This window comes from Marmota marmota, unplaced genomic scaffold, assembly GCF_001458135.2.
Source record: "Marmota marmota marmota unplaced genomic scaffold, marMar, whole genome shotgun sequence".
In the NCBI taxonomy this organism is placed as follows: Eukaryota; Metazoa; Chordata; class Mammalia; order Rodentia; family Sciuridae; genus Marmota; species Marmota marmota.
Genome location: NW_025999945.1, coordinates 9,727,861 through 9,742,654, shown reverse-complemented (window position 1 = coordinate 9,742,654; position 14,794 = coordinate 9,727,861). Strand labels below are relative to the sequence as shown.

Below are 14,794 nucleotides of genomic sequence, written 5' to 3'. Positions count from 1 at the left end.
TCCTCCTCCTCCACCTCCTCCTCCTCCTTCTCCTCCGCCTCCTTCTCCTCTTCCTCCTCCTCCTTCTCCTTGGACAGGAGACTGAAGCCAGGTTCTTGCACTTGTTAGGCAATCAATCTACCACTGAGCTACATCCCCAGGCCTTTTTAAATTTAAATTTTATTTTGAGATAGTATGTGACTGAGTTGCCCAGGCTGTCTTGAACTTGAGATCATATTGCTTCAGCCTTCTGGGGAGCTGGGATTACACATGTGTAACGCTGTACCTGGTCAAAATTTGTATTCTTAAACTAGGATGTGGTTTAAACATCTGGCTAGTGAATATCTTGTAATCATGTTATGTCAGAGTTCATTTGCATATATTCGTTATTTTCAAATCTTTTTTTTTTCCTTGATGCAGTTACATACTAGGGCTATAACATGGAGTGTTTGCATCCTTCACCATTGGCATGTAAAGACATGTAAAAATATATTGGGCTCAATCTGGTGATGTCATTGTTTAAAGCAAACGATATAGATTATAAAGGAGTTAGAACTAACGTTATTGAAATCTGATTTGTCAAATGTATATGTCTTAGTTAAAATTTTTAAATGACTAAACCTATGTCTAAGGCTCCGAACATAAAAACACGTAGTGGAAAATGGAAAACAAATGGGAGAATATAGTCTATCCAAACAATTGCATTTGCTAGATTATTTAACTTTAATGTCTTTTCTGGTATCTTTTGGTTGTACACATGGAATGGTAAATCATTCATTCATTCATCTAACAAGCAATCTGACACATGAAAGAACATTGAACTCAGTGTAGGAACATCTGGACTACAGCTGACTTTAGCTAAGTATATGATGACCTTAGTTAACCCAGATTTAACAGCTGGATCTCAAATTTCTCAGCTATGGAATAGAGGGGATGGATTCCATGTATTGAACATAAGCTCTCAGCAAGACATGGGAGATGTTCCTTAGGTGCTGGAGGGGTTATAGCAATGAATATGGCATTTTTCTTGCTTTCAATCTTCCCCAGTGGCTTGCAATACTGGTGATAGCAAATCCTTCCCAGTTGTGCCCCTCCCAACTTTGAGCATTGTATAAAATTAAGTAATATTAAGTCTTAATAGTTCTGAGGATACTTACATTATATCATGATAATGTTTATCACTGGGAACTTAGAGCAAAGCCAGATGTGCATCGTGGTGTGGAGTGGGGTAGCGTGTAGTTTGGAAGATATAGAAGCCCTAAGAGAATATCAGTGTGTCACCAAAGAAAGTCCATGTGTTAACTGAAATGTGTAAACATTTTGCCTCTTGAGTACATAAAGCAGACAGATCCAAGCAGTAAGCAGCTCTTCTCAGACCATAAGATGACAGGAAGCACAGTCAAAAGGTGTGTTAGTGCTTGTGTAGACACTGTGGGGCTGTGTTAGTCATTTTTCTGTTACTTTAACAACTAACCCTAGATGATCAACTTATGAAGAGATCAGATTTATTTAGACTTACAGTTTTGGAGGGTCCAGTCAATGACTGAGCAGATCTATTACTTGTAGACCTTTAACGATGGTGTCAGAGAGTACATCATGGTTGGGGCAGATGGCAGAGCAAACCTGCTTACATCATGGGGAAGAACAAAGAGAGAGAGAGAGAGAGACAGACAGACAGACAGACAGACACATCCAGGGCCCCAACAATCTCTTTAAGCACATACCACCAAAGATCTAAAACCTCTTACTAGGGCTTACCTCTTAAAGTTTCTACCTTTTCCCAATTGCACCACAGAAAACAAACCTATAACATGTGCTTTTGGGGGGACACCTGTCCAAACCATAGCAGAGACTGTAGCTACACTGCAACTGGGAATGTGCTGTACTGACAACCAACTGATTTGGAATTGACCCCAGTCTTTTGTGTTCAGGCTCATCTGAGGCTGACTGTTGAGTTGCTCAAGGTCTGGTATGAGCCAGGAGGATTTGGGGGCTACTGCAATCTCTGTTGTGCAACTGTCATTGGTATTTAGTGGGGCCCAAGTAGATTATGGAAGCCACCAGGCTTCTCTGTTTTTTGGTTTTTTTTTTTTTTAACTTCCTTGTCCATGCACCAGGTCAATGAATCAGCTCTGATCTTAAGGCCAGAAGGCCTATGAGCCAGAGGTGGCCTTTCTTTCTTGAGTTCCACATAGGTAGCTGAGCTACAAAGCCAAATCCAGCAGGAAGTAGACTACACAGGCTTCTGGGACCTCTATCAACTCTAAGACATTACTATTTTCCAAGACATGAGAGGTTTAAAAAATTTTTAAACTTAAATAATACAATATTTTTGAACCTTTTAAAAATTTTTGAATTGTATTATTTTTCTATGATTTCAGACTTACAGAAAAGTTACAAGAGGTTTATACACATATACATAGAGAAAGAGGAAAAACTGGAACAAAGATTCCTGGTTTCTATGAATCCTGCAGATTCCTAACATGTCAAAATTTTACTACATTGTCTTTATTCTCTCTCCCATGTTCACTTTGTTATACATATCACATACACATATTCATACAGAAATACAAACTTACATATATATATATATATATATATATATATATATATAGAGAGAGAGAGAGAGAGAGAGAGAGAGTCTGAAGCATTAGGGTAAAAGGACATCATNGCATGTAAAAATAAAGCAAATGAACCATCCAAAAGGGATTATATGTTCCCACCCCACCCTCCCTACGCTTTCTGTCTTCCACAATTACTACCTGCTGACTGATTGATTTAAATATTTCTCAGTCTTGTGCTGTAGACATGCAAATTCTTCCAGTCACTGCCACCTGCTAGCAATAATACAGCAGTGGATGTCCGTGAAGTGCCATTTTTGTGAATGTTTGCCTTGCTGAAGGACTGACTCTGTTGTCTGTGGTTTTGTGTGAGTGGATATTGCCATGAACTTCCATTTCCCCTTTGACTCCTCCTTGTTCTGTGTCAAATCTCTTAAACAGTTGGTCCAGAGGAACTTTCTTGTATACTTTATATTGTTGTGCATTCATGATGTGGCGGCATGTGGCAACATTACATTCATAAACAATGTTCATTTCCTGGAGAAAGTGGTGGTTGCTACTGTAGCAGTTTCCTCATTCTGTCTATTCCATCTGCCAGCATTTTCTCTTGCTTCTAGCCTCCTACAGATCTTTTCTTGGAGAGATGACTGCTGCTACTGTCTAAATGGCCACCAAGTGTTAGGTTATTACTTATTTTTTGAGATTCTTATTATTTCATTTGGACTTTTTTGTTTTTAAATACCAGGAATCAAACCCAGGGATGCTTTACCACTGAGCATCCCCAGCTCTTTTTATCTTTTATTTTGAGACAGGGTCTCACTAAGTTGTTGAGGTCCTCACTAAATTGCTGAGGCTGGCTTTGAACTTGCAATCCTCCTTCCTCAGCCTCCTGAGCCACTGGGATTACAGGTGTGCACTACCATGATTGGCTTTACTTGGACATGTTTTGGGAGCGCAAGCCTAGATATTTCTGTATCCTCCTTCTAATTAGTGTGTCAAACTTTGTAGTCTTCAGTAAACCACTTTACCTTCCTGAGAATCCTTTTTTCTTCTTTCAAAAAATGGGGCAAGCCGGGTGATGTGAGTGCAACTCAGGAGGCTGAGGCAGGAGGATCTCAAGTTGGAGACTAAGCATGGCCTCAAGCAACTTAGTAAGATTCTGTCTTAGAAAAGAAAAGAAAAAAGGTTGGGACATAGCTTGGTGGCAAAGCACCCCCAAGTTCAATCCCCAGCACCAAAATATATGGGTCAGTAATGGCTTACCTGAAAGGGAATAATTCTATAGAGATCCTCAAAGGCTGTGATTTATCCAATAAAGACTTATCACTTCTCTATTTTTAATTAAATTAACTAAGTAATTTATTTGTGGTACTTGGAATTGAACCCAGGGCCTCACTCATGCTAGACAAGTGTTCCAGCACTAAGCTTACATCCCCAGCCCTGAGACTTGCATATTTTTAGCAAGAACCATTTTATTATTTGAAATTGTACAGTTGATTTTTTTTTCCACTTAAGGACATTAACACTGAGAGAAAACAAACAAACCATATATATATTCTTATTCCCTATTTTAAAAAAATTGGTTTTGAATGTGTTTTTTTGGGGGGGGGGCAGTGACACACAATAATTACATATTAGTGGGGTTCAGTGCAACATTTCAGTACATGCATATAATGTGTAATGTTCAGATCAGGATAATTGGCAGATCTATCACCTTGGACATTTTAAAATTCTGTGTTGGGAATATTCAAAATCCTGAATACTTTTTGGGAAAAACTTTTATATAAGCACAAAAGCTGCCAGATTCCATCGAGAACTGTTGGAGTATAATGGGAGAAAGAGCTCATGGATTTCGTTCACTGTGGTCTGTGAAGGCTCTCAGTGAATTACCCACATAGAAATTTGGTTACCCGGACACCTCAAGGAACTAGTCCAGAAAATTTCCACAGTTCAAATGAGAGCCTTGGCATGCAGGTACTTTAGTAGGACCAGCGTATTGTATTGACAAAACACTCAGGAAGGCAAAAGTGTTTCATCTACTGAGTCATTCTGGTCACTTCCGGGAGAACAGGGCTTGGAGACTTACCGCTAAAGGACAGCGGCCCCACCCTGTGGAAGCTTGGAAACTCTCAAAGGTACACTTCCCAAAGGCACATTCTGAGACTCTCGGCCATTTACAAAGGCCCAATAGCCTTTTAGAAATTGATTAATATACCTTGTTTCCCCTTCCTCCTCCACAACATATTTTACCTTCATGTTCTCAGCCAGAAATGTTGACATTTTTCTGGTTTTATGTTTCTTTTCTGATTATTGATGAGTTTTTCCATCCCCCTAGGATCTGGCCCTGTCACGAGGCATGGTGTTTTTATAATTTCTGCAACCCTGACACATCATTGATGTTATATATATATTTTCAGTATTGCCCTTGAAAGCAAAGAGCTGGCTGGAGATTGGAGACATCTTGGTGTAATAAAGTCATTGATTCTTAGTTGTGAAAGGGACCATGGGAAGCTAGCCAAGCTCCTCATTCAGCCAGAATTACACTTACTGTTCTCTCAGGTGCTTTATGAGATGAGACTTGGCAAAGAGCCACTTCACACATTCCTGAACCCTGAACACAACCAGTTCCCAGCACCTGCTATCCAGGAGCAAACTAGTGTCTTAGACACTTTGCATTCTTGTTCCCAGCGAGAAAAATGTGTTGAAAATTCCTATGTGAAGCATTCGATGGTCTATAACATACACACTACTTATAATGCCATGATATGACACTAGTTACCTTACCCACTGTGTGATTTCCATTCAACAGCTGTTCTGTTGGACAGGGGTGTACTTTGAACACAGTTCTCACTAAGAAATAACTATGGGACATCTGGTACCATAAGCCTTATCAGCTAACATCTTATTGGGCATTAGAATGCAAAGACTCTGAGCTTTGGAGGCTGGGATGCCTGCATGAGGATTCTAGTTGCTGCCTCTTGCTACCAGATACAATCTCCAGCCTCAGTGTTTTTTAATAAGACCTCCTATCTCCCAGAGTTGTTTGAGGATCAAATGAAGATACATGTGACTTTACACATGGGAATCCCTAAATTGCCCTAAATTTATTTGATAACAGTTATTTCAGTATGAAAGGAAATCAAGGCTTGAAAAATACTCATGACATGATTCTAGATCCAGAAGACCAACTAGTTAGAACTCTTGGATGAATTAGGAGAATAGACATGCCAAGATTATAATTTAAAATTAGATGGAAGAGTGAAGAGCTTTGTGAAGAAAGTGTCATTTGACTTGGTCATAAAGGATGAGTGAAAACTAGACATAAAGAATGGGGAAAAGAACCTTCCATGTTTGGGAACAGCATAGAAAGTCCAGAGGCCACGTTCCTCTGTGATGAGGTTGACCATGGGGCCTGGTATGGCCATGGCTTGCACTGGACTTGTCAACCACTGGGGAGCCCCCAGGCAGTGATATATGAGTAACTGATGAGAAATAGTCAGGGAGACAACTTAGAAAGTTTACAAGTTGAGACAAATGTTTCCCAGGGAAGAGGGAGGTCATTCTTGGGCTGGAATCAGAAGGAACTAATAAAGGAAAGTAACTAAGGAAGAAGCTGATTGATTTAAATCAATAAGAAAACCATATTAGGCAGACTGAGCAGGCCCTCCTTCCTCACACTGCCTGGCCTCCTCTCAGTCAGGTGGGTGACACTGTAAGAGGTTAACATGGGGCCTTTAGCCATCTGAGACAGGAGGGAAGGAGGCCATCTGGAGACAGAAGAAAGGCTTAGAATTTGACAGTGAAATTTGAAAACCAATTTTCTGTCTTCCCAAAGGTCAAGCTAAGATGAGGGTCTCATACATAGAAGATCCTCCTCTCTCTATGCCACTGTTGGACCCAGGACGGAAGGTGTCATGGTCTGGAATTGTTTAATGACAAGGGACAGATACCCACTCAAGCTTGTTCAAGAAAATCTTGGGAGTTTTCCTAAAGTTAGAGAGAAATCTCTCAGAATCCAAATCCTGGGCCTCACAGGGGACATCACCATGTCTGGCAAGGAGTCATTAGTACTCTCTCCCTCTCTCCCAGAGACTGTGTAGCCTCAGGCCTCAGTTTTTCTCTGCACATGGCAGCCATTACCTTTCTGCACATTGGCTACCTTACTGAGGCCTCTTGTGTGGGCTTTGGGTCACTACCAGGTGACTTGATCCTGACTCGACCCTAACTACAATGTTAGTGTCTCCTCATTGAGGTCTTTGAGAGACAGACTCTAGTTGACTCTATTTTGATCAGATGTTCATACCTGGTCCAATCAGCTGTGGTTAAAGGACATGGAAGCCCAGGACAAGCAGGTATACCAGATGTGTCTAGTGCACAGGATGAGCTTCTGAGGGACTAGAACTCAGTCCATCTCCCAGTTCAAGGATTTGACCTGTTCTTTGCTCTGTTTTTTTTTGTTTGTTTGTTTGTTTTTTTTTTTTTTGGTACCAGGGATTGAGCCCAGGGTTACTTTACCATTGAGCCACATCTCCAGCCCTTTTTAATATTTTACTTAGAGACAGGGTCTCACTGAATTGCTTAGGGCGTTGCTAAATTACTGAGGCTGGCTTTGAACTTGTGATCCTCCTGCCTCAGCCTCCCGCCTCAGTCTCCCGAGCTACTGGGATTACAGGTTTGCACCACTGTCCTGGCTCTTTGCGTCTTTAATCTGCTAATTGACCTAACATCCCACACGAAGAGACTCCTTTTTTCTATGATCAACACAATAGATGGAAAAGGATGACCTTAGGAATAGGCAGGTTAAATTTCATTTCTGGTTTTATTACTAGGAAATTGTCACTGGGCAACTGTATTTCTGAACCTTCATTTCCTCATCTATCAAGTGAGGGGAATAGGGTATAATTCATAGAAATAATGTAAGGCTGTGGTTGTGGCTCAGAAGTAGAGCAGCCACCTGGCGTGCGTGAGGCACTGGGTTCCATTCTCAGCACCACATAAAGTGAAATAAAGACATTGTGTCCACCTATAACTAAAATTAAAAATTAAAAAAAGAAACAATGTAAGGACCAATAGAGAGACAATATCTAAAGCTCTTACCATAGAGCCTGACACATAATTGTTACATGACAGATGCTCCTTTTATACTCATTCCTTTCCCACTGCTGGGGATCATACAGAACCCTAAGGGACCTTTCTGAGGGGTGGCCCAGGCTTAGATTTCAAAATAAGTGGGAAGCCCTTTGGTTGTGGCTGCACAGGGATCTTGAAGGCAGAGCCCATGTCTGATTTATTGATAAGAGTGCACCATGGCCTCTCAATTAGGCACATAGTGGGTTCTTTGTTTTTAGCTGTGGTAAAAGACACATAGCATTTATAATCTTAACCATCTTAAAGCAAACAAAATTTCAACCATCAACAACACCATCCATTCACTAACAGAACGCTTCATCTTGTAAAACTGAAATTGTTTCTGTACCTATTAAATAATAACTGCCCATTCCCATTATCCCTAACCTCTGGCAGTGACCATTCTTTTTATCCCTATGAATTTAACTACTCTAAAGCACTTCTTATAAGTGAAATCAAACAGTATTTGACCTTTTGTGCCAGACTTATTTCACTGAGCATAATGCCTTCAAGGTTCATTCATGTAGCAGTATCTCTCGGAATATTCTCCATTTTTAAGGCTGAATAATATTCCATTGTAAGTATATAGCACATTTGGTTTATCCATTCATCTGCTGACGGGTGCTTTGGGTTGCTTCTATCTTTTAGCTCTAACAAATAATTCTACTACAAACAACGGTACAAGTACCTGTGTCCCTGCTTTCAGTTCTTTGGGACATGTACTAACATCCTGAAGAACTGCTCTACTGTTTCCCACAGCTGCAGCACCATTTTACATTCTTACCAGCTGTGCATGCACAAGAGTTCCAATTTCTCCACATCCTTGACAACACTTTTGTTATTTTCTGGTTTTTATAATGGCCATCCTAATGACTGTGGGCACAGTAGATTCTTAGCCACTCTCCACTGACTTGGACTTTCAGCTCACACTTGCCTTGTTAGCTCTGTTGTGCCGGGTACCACAGCACAGCTGAAGGCATGTGGGAAATAGCCTTGGTCCCCTGAAGTACCAGGTCTTTTTGTTGGTCTGGGCTCCTGAGGACAGGGCTGGAACCAGAGTTCACCCTGCTCCTCCCAGAAGCACATTGTGGGGAGATCAGTTTCCCTAAATCAGGTTGCCCTGACATCCTCTCTCTCCTGACATCCTCTACTCCTTTGTGGCTTATTGAATTTATACCAGCCCTCTCCATTAGACCGTAAGCTTTGTGAGAACAGGGCCCATGTCACTTTCCCTAGCACCTGGCTTGATGCCTGGTATACAGTAAATAATCAATAATAAGTTCTTGAATGAATGATTGTGGCTCTTCTACTCATTTGGATCAGAGATTCATGGACCATAGGCACCATATGAGACCAGATCTCTATGCCCACAAACTACAAAACTGATCTTAAATATTTAAGACTTCAGGTTTCCACAGGCTGGTTGAAATCCATGAGTTGAATCTCAACAAAAGCTGGAAGTCAGAGGAGCCCAGCCTACCTCTGACCTTGACATAGGCTTTGGTCTTAATTAATGGCATGGAACCTGCAGTGGGGATATGATCTTCCTCTAAAGGTTATAAAAATAAATAACATGATGTACTTAGGGTGTCCAGACTTAAAGTAGATGTTTATTCTTCCTCCACTTCTTGAAGTCTGCCTCCCTTTGCACGTTGCCAAATGAAAAATTAGTGCCCCCGGTTATGTGCTAAAGAAATAGAAAGATTACAAATCTAGTGAGGATAGCCATACAGGACCTTTAAGCTCCTGTAAAGGGTGAAGCTGTAAGTCTGGAAAAGAGGTCTAGACTGGGTTCACATTGTGTCTAAACAACTAGTCAGTTTGGTGAAAATAAAACAGACTTTTTAAAAAGCTTTATTCACCAATCACTTTCTATATGTGGAAGATTATTAGAGCAACATGTTCAAAAGAACTTCCTATGATGGGGGAAATGGTCAAGATCTGCCCTGTCCAATGTGGTAGCCACTAGCCACATGTGAATATCGCTGAAAGGTGACCAAGAGACTGAAAATTTAATATTAGTTTTAATTAATGTTAATGCACATAGCCACATGTGCTTATTAAAGACCTAAGCAGGCAGCACAGATAGCAACAGACAGCCACAGCAGCCCAGTCCAGACTGCCCACTCACTGTGGCCCAGCACCTGTGGACCTCACTTGCCTTATCTGTAAAACGGAGTGGTAATAGTCCCAACTGCAAGCAAGGTGCAGGGATTGGCATGAGTACAGTGTAAGCACATAGGAAGGTCTATGCAGTTATTTTGATCTTCTAGAGACTATGGGCTGGATGCACAACCCAAGTAATAACAATTACTTGGCCTTCCACCATTTATTCAGCTCTTACTCTGCGCACACACCTGCATGTAGTACCTAACCCTCATTTCATTCTTAGGAAGAAGGTGTTGTTTTATCGCCATTTTTCCTATGGGGGAGCTGGGGCAGAGACAGGGCAGGGTTTTACTAGATTCCAGACTGTATTTGCAGAGCTCAGGATGAATGAGGAGATGGCACAGTACCTGGACCACAACCACCACCGAGTCAAGTGAATGCTTCCGCCCCCTTCACTGATAGAGTTGTTCAGTGTGGGGGACATTTGGATCCAGTCTGCAGGAGGAAGAAAGTGCACCAAGAACAAAAGAATTCTATAAAAAGAAAAGAAAAACAAAACCCAACCCTCCTGGGCTGAGCTTGCCACAGGGTAATGAAACCTTTAGGACTTGCAGTGACTCAGAGGCTCAGAGGTGACATAGCTTAGGAGTGAATCAGTTCCTCTGGTAATCACATTTGAGCCATTTTATCAGTGGGAACTAAAAACCTAACAGTGTATGTAAAGTATTAAAAATCTAATATTTAACTGTCAGGATGAGGTGTCATTTCATTTTACCTATTTGCTGGTTTGTTACCTTGATCATCTTTTTTATCCTAATAGTAAAACTTAGAAATTAGAAAAAAAAATTTCCCCTTATCTTTCTTTCTTATGCAAATAACATAAAAAGTTATATTTTTTGCTTATCCTTCCTCACTGTCTGAATTCACTGCCTAGCTACTTCCTGTCTCTCCCTGATTTGTGTTGTTGCTGCTTTCTCCTTTCAAACATGCATCCATTCAAAAAGCAATGATGGAGGCTTAGGCACAGGCACCAGGAATTTAACCCAGGGACGCCCAACCACTGAGCCACATTCTCAGATTTTTTTAAATTTTTGAGGCAAATTCTCTCTAAATTGCTTAGGGCCTCACTAAATTGCTGGGGCTGGCTTCAAACTTGTGATCCTCCTGCCTTAGCCTCTGAAGTCACTGGGATTACAGGCATGCACCACTGCACCTGGCTGAGCTAGACACCCACCTTATGATGGCTTCCCATAGTGACATGCTTTGTGAAAGTCACCCCTCTCAGACCCCTTACATTGTATAAAATCTTTTCATAGGATTGATCTTCCCAACACCAGGTGGTGATGAAGACAGGTATTTATACCCCCTTTTTCAGGTGAGTGTATTGAGACTCAGAAAGATCAAGGGAGGTCAAAGTTGCATAGCCCACAAGAGGCAGGGAATAAACAGAACCTGGGTCTTGAGATTCTTAGTCCAATACATTTTACCACTGCTTAGAAAAATGCATGGCTCGCTTTCCCTGTGCTTGACATCTCTCTTGCTTTAGTTCTACCCTCTGTCCCTGTCCCAGGCTCCAGTGACAAACAGCAGCCCACAAACACTCCTGACTCCCAGCACTCCTGCAGGTTTGCAGCAAACAACCAGCTCACTAAAGAGCCCAGAGGTCAAAGCCACTTACAGCATAGGAGGGAGGTCTGAGGAGAGCGGAATAAAACTGCTGGCAATAGTGAAAATCCTGTTTAACAAGATTATTAATTATGGAATGTCAGCATCTTAGGCCCAGGGCACATGGAGCTCGTCCTTTTCTGCTTAGAAGGGATGGGATCTAATTTTCAAGATTTTTGACTCGTTCTTTGCTTTCAGAATTATTTTGTGTGACTGTTGAATCATGCTTGTCTGATGGAAGCCGCTGCAGGTTGTGCTTGTAACCCAACATATAGCAATGTCCCTTGCATCCTGGGCTCTTTCTTGCTTTCTCACTTGATCCTTCCTCTGCCAGTGGACTTTTTAATCCCCTTGTTATAGGACGTTCAGGCCTAGAAATGCCTTCTGGACCTCAACTCCTCTGTGGAGATAGTGAATTTGCCAAGAACCAGCCTTAATTCATTCTCTATAAATTATGTCTCAGAAACATGCCACCAGAAGCTGGAGTGGCTAGGAGTCTCAGGAAGCAGAATGCCTACATTCAAATTCTGGCTTTGTTTCTTGATAGCAGGTGGCTCTGGACATGCAACTTAACCTTATTATGCCTTGAAATAAGAATAATGTTAATAAGTGACATCCACCAAGCTCTTAGAAGAGTGTGTGGCAGATTACAAGTCCTATATATGGTAGCTATTATTCCTGGCATTAGATAGCAATTTTTATTAATGAATAAATCTGGACATAGGAAGTAGCCCAAAGGTACACAGCTGATAATGACTGAAAAAGCCGCAGGTCTTCCTGGAGTTAAGAGGACAGGTTGGGAAATGAAGCAGACTTGGGGCTAAAGCTCGACTCTGCCACTTAGTAGTTCTGTGATCTTGGAGCAAGTCAGTTAACACCACTGAACCTCAGTCTCTTCATCTGTCAAATGGGCATGCTGACACTTCCCGTGTTTAAAGTACCTGGCCCAGATGGATGCTCACACACAAGATCACCACTGCAGCAGCCCATTTAGGTGTCTGGCTCCACCTGAGCCCTGCAGGTGGCACAGCCAGGATGGGATTGCTCCCTAGGGTTGGCTTTCAGGGAATAGCTTCCATGAGTCTTTCAAATTGACAGGCCTCACTGCAGTTGCCTTGGAGGATCTGGGTTTGATTTGAGAACTTGCTCTCCTGGAAGGGCATCTCCAGAGGCCAGTGGGGCATGGGGTGCAGAAAGGGGAGCAGGAACTTCGCCTGCCTCTGCCTGGGCGTTCCTGTGTATCAGCTCTATCAGCAGCTGCTAAAGAAATGTACAAAACAGCCTTTCTTTGTATCATGGTTCCCACTTGGCCCAAATGTTTTTCTCCTGGAACCCGTTTGGCAACATCGTTCCAAAGCATTGGAGCAGACAGGATTGGAAAGCGTAAAGTCAGAAACACTACTCCAATAGGTTCCCCTGGGTAGTCCACATGACTCTGTGCCCTTCCCCTCCCCTGTCCCTCTCAAGTCCTGAGGGATGAGACATCTCCTGCTTACCCTTCCCAGAGCCATCTCTGGGCCCTAGTTATTGTAGAAATTACCCCATGGTCATGGCTGCCAGGCTATCTGCCAGGGAGGACGTCACTGCCCACATGCCAGCTGCCCCAGGCAGCCTCTGAGGTCTGGAATGGAGCCACATGGAAATTATTCCATTAGGGCAGTCCCTGCCTCACTGGGCACACCCTGTTATACAATAGGGAACCCTGCAGTATGCAAAAGGGGGCTACCCTGTTGCCATAATGAGAAATCATCTAATAGCTCATTTGTTTAGTGCTTTCTGTAGGCCGGGGATTGAGCACTTTGTATTCAAGCTCTAACTTAATCATGAAAGCAACCATGGTCATAATACTTATATGAATTTGTAAAGTCCAATTCACTCAAATCATGGAAAAACTACTATCTAGTAAGCATTAGCTGAGGGCCGGGGGTGGATAACAATATTAATACAATATAGTCCCAGTCTTTAAGGAGTAACTGCCTAGCCTTAATCCTCCAATGTTGGAAACTGCTTTGTGTCTCTTATCTGCCAGATTTGAATTCCAGCTCTGTCACTTCCTAGCTGGGATAAGTTACTGAATCTCTCTGTGTCTTGGTTTCCCCCTTTTTAACTAGGCTTGATCATCATAGAACTTACCTCTTAGAGTTGTTGTGAAGATTAAATGAGATAACTCATGAAAAGTACTGGGAGCTCTGACTGAATTAATGCTAGCCACATGTGGATGGGCTTCAGGAGGTCTGTGAAATTTTAGGCAAATGGTGGATGAATTGATGTGTGGTTGTTCATCTCTCAAAAGAAAGAGGACTTGACCTTGGAACCTGAAAAAGGTGAAATACTCCTGACATCAAGTTCAGATGGACCACTGATCCTGGAGACCTGGTTGATTCACTTCACCTACTGAGGAAGGCTTTGAAAATAGCACCCGCTTCTTCTCCTTGAGCCATTTCAGAAAGACACCACAATCTAACCACTCGGGACTTGGGGACACCTCCTGAGGTTCATGTCGCACTAAACTTGGAGGACACTTTAGATATTATCTCATCTAAAGTCACAAGTTTACACATAAGAAGTCTGAGCTGGTGATTAAGTCTTACTTCTTCCAAAGATAATAGCTCAAAAAATGGAGAGTTCACTGATTTCCAAGTCCGGTCAGGGGAGGTTGGCCAACACCTGTCCTTTTCCCTTTAGGATTATCAGAATCAGTAGGATATGGTGTATTTGAAAGGACATAAAAATGTGTTACCATTGTAGGTGTTATTATTTCCATGGGCTCCTGCTGTTATTAGTTAGGTTAGACAGGATTCTCCAGAGAAACAGAACGAATAGAATGCATCCGTGAGTGAGTGAGTGTGTGTGTGTGTGTGTGTGTGTGTGTGTGTGTGTGTGTGTATAGAGAGAGAGAGAGAGAGAGAGAGAAGGGAATGGGCTTCTGTGGGGATTGGCAAGTCTGAAATTTGTGGTGCAGGCCAGCAGTCTGGAAACTCAGGCAGGGTTTCTATGTTAATGGTGTTGAGGTGGAATTTCTCCAGGAAACATCAGCTTTTACTCTTAAGGTCTTTGACTATTTGAATGAGGCCCACCTACATTATAGAGGGAAAATCTCTTACTGTAATTCAGCTGATGGTAAAGTGTTAGTCACATCTCCACATCATAGCTGGCCACCTGGCACAGAAGTGGCAGTTAGTCTTGGGAGACCTGAACTGCAAGGCTCTTGTGTACTGTCTGGTCGGTGACCAGCAAAGGAAAGGGCTCCGTGAAGAGGGTGAATTGGCTGTTCAGTACCCTGGGGACCTCATTCGGGTTAATCACTGCATTTAGGTTAATCACTGCACTGTTGACCTTCACAGAACCTAGTG

At 42.2% G+C, this 14,794-nt stretch overlaps 1 protein-coding gene across 4 annotated transcripts in view; it reads left to right on the top strand.

Moving 5' to 3' along the window:
- The window catches only part of Myof (myoferlin), a 148,681-nt gene that overhangs the window by 1,715 nt on the left and 132,172 nt on the right, over positions 1-14,794 (top strand). The gene's annotated exons all lie outside the window — the stretch shown is intronic.